The following is a 2,635-nucleotide window of genomic DNA, read 5'->3' on the forward strand; positions in this document are numbered from 1 at the left end:
AAAAAAAAAAAAAACAATATCTAAAACCTGAAAAATCAATTCCACTCTCGGTGGTACACGCGCTGACGCGCTAATTCCCACCATCACTCTGAAGCTCACACGCACCCATCTCAACGAACTCCAACTCCACTATAGGTCGGTGTAACCTTTCCTTTTCCATTGCACCCGGTTACTCTTTCGCATACAGCTTATAGGGTGTCCATTCTTCATCTCTCACCACCCCTTCAGTCATGTTTATGATTCATCGACAACCACAGCCTTCCGCAGTTCCACTTCGATCTTTATCTATGTGGTGCAGCTAGTGAGTGCAGCCATTGCTTTAGATCCAGACTTTTCAACGCGGTGGTGGTTGCCATGCTCTTATCATTCATTGGAGCAGATAAGGGTCGATGAAATCAGTAGCAAATATGAAAAACACAAATCATGTTAATTTTATCAATATTTTTTATTTTTGTTAGTGAAATCTTATTAATATGGGTCCATTTGCTAAAAATTAAATAAACATACTCTAAATGTGTTTGATTATAATCGAATTTTGATATATGATTTAGATTGTGTTTGATTATAATATAATTTTTAAATTTTAACTTAGATCCTTGAGTTGATTATAATCAGATTTTAAAGTATGATTTAAAGCATATGTTTGATTATATTATGATTTTTGAATTTTTATTTGGATTTTCAACTAAATTTTGAAGTATAATTTGAATTCTGGAATTTGATTATAAGATAGAATATGTTTGAATATAACTAAGTTTTGAGTATGATGTGGAACATATTTGATTATATGATTTTAAATTTTGATTGGAATTTTTGAGTTTGATTATTAATATTTGATTCGTATTGCGAAAATTCTTATTTAAATACCTTATTTTGAACTATTGAATCTATGACAAAACCATATGCTTGTTGGAGAGAGTCTGCACCTAGCTTTTTCAAGAACTTGACTTGGTGAACAGCCTTATCTAACGTGGAAGTTGTGTCCATTTTAGTTCCATCAAGTTGTGTCCATTTTAGTTCCATCAGAGAATAAGTGAATAACCTATGAAATTCCTTATTCTCTAGCTTAACTAACTTGGATATCGTCTCCCTCGTTACAGCCATCGAGTTCTTGTTATTATTAATGTTACTGCATGTTGTCAAAACAAAGGAGGAGGAAGATGATTGCAAAAAGAAGTAATATAATCATGAGTAAAGTATATTTTTTTTGACAACATCTTGGGTAAGTGTCAAAGTTGTCCCTAACGTTTGAATCGTCTTATTTAAGTCTCTTACGTTTTAAAATTGACTCAACGTTGTCCTGCGTTAAAAATCTGTTAACAAAATTGACGGCAAGACAAAATTGAGACGATTTTGAAACGTTAAGAACTTAAATAGGACGAAAACGTTGGGACAAAAATGATACATAAAAATAAATTTTAATTTTACCCTTCACTAATATCAATCTTTTATAATACATAGTTATTCAATTATTTTTAATCACATTTAAGTAAATTACACTTAATCATATTATTTTGATTTTAAATAATTTTTTTATAATTTTACTCTTAAAGATTTTTACTCATCATGAAATATTTGTAAAATGACTAGAATTATATTTTTTTATTGTATATTTATCATTTTTTTCGACAAGTTTATGTACTAGTCATTTTACAAATATTTTATGATGAGTAAAAATTTTTAAGAATAAATTATAAAAAAATAAATTTATTTAGAATAAAATTAACGTGATTAAGTGTAATTTACTTAGATATGATTAAAAAATAATTGAATAACTACGTACCGTAAAAAGCTGATATTATTGAAGGATAAAATTTAAATTTATTTCTATGTACCATTTTTGTCCCCAATGTATTCGTCATATTTAAGTTCATAACGTTTCAAAATCGTCTCAATTTTGTCCCGCCGTCAATTTCGTTAACAGATTTCTAATGGCAGGACAACATTGAGTCAATTTTAAAATGTTAGGGAGTTAAATAGGACGATTCAAACGTTATGGACAATTTTAAAACTTACTCCAAACATTGAGGATAAAAACAATACTTTATTGCTGCTGATGACATTTGGTGGTGCCATGGAATTATTCCCTGATGACATTTGGTGCTGCCATGGAATGTTGTTGGAAGATGAAACTAGGAGGTTTATATAAATCCAGTTTATGGATAAATGGAGGTGGTGTTAAAACGGATGTTCATAATTAAAGAAGAAAGATCTTTTTTATTGGTATCATTATTACTGTCTTGACTGATTTTAGTATGATTGCACATGAATTGGATAATATCCGTATATTTGCAGTAATTATTTGCATCTAATTCGAATTTTGTGAATATTATTCGATTCGCAGAGTCATTAGATCGAATCAGATCTGATATGCACTATGCTAGGATTAGATTGTGGATTTGCTAATGATATCCTCGGATCCGATTCGCAGATCCGCATATCCGCACGTCTCATATAAATAAAATAATTTATGATATCTTGTTTTTAATTTTTTATGTTGTACTTTAACTTAGAATAATTAAACTTAGATATTGTGTTATTATTATTTTTTTTTTGTTATTCAAAAAAACTTTTATTGATAATATTTTAGAAGTAAATAGGTTTAAACAGGTGAAAAATAGAATTTTTGGACATT

The sequence above is a fragment of the Arachis ipaensis genome, chromosome B08 (genome assembly GCF_000816755.2).
Source record: "Arachis ipaensis cultivar K30076 chromosome B08, Araip1.1, whole genome shotgun sequence".
In the NCBI taxonomy this organism is placed as follows: domain Eukaryota; kingdom Viridiplantae; phylum Streptophyta; class Magnoliopsida; order Fabales; family Fabaceae; genus Arachis; species Arachis ipaensis.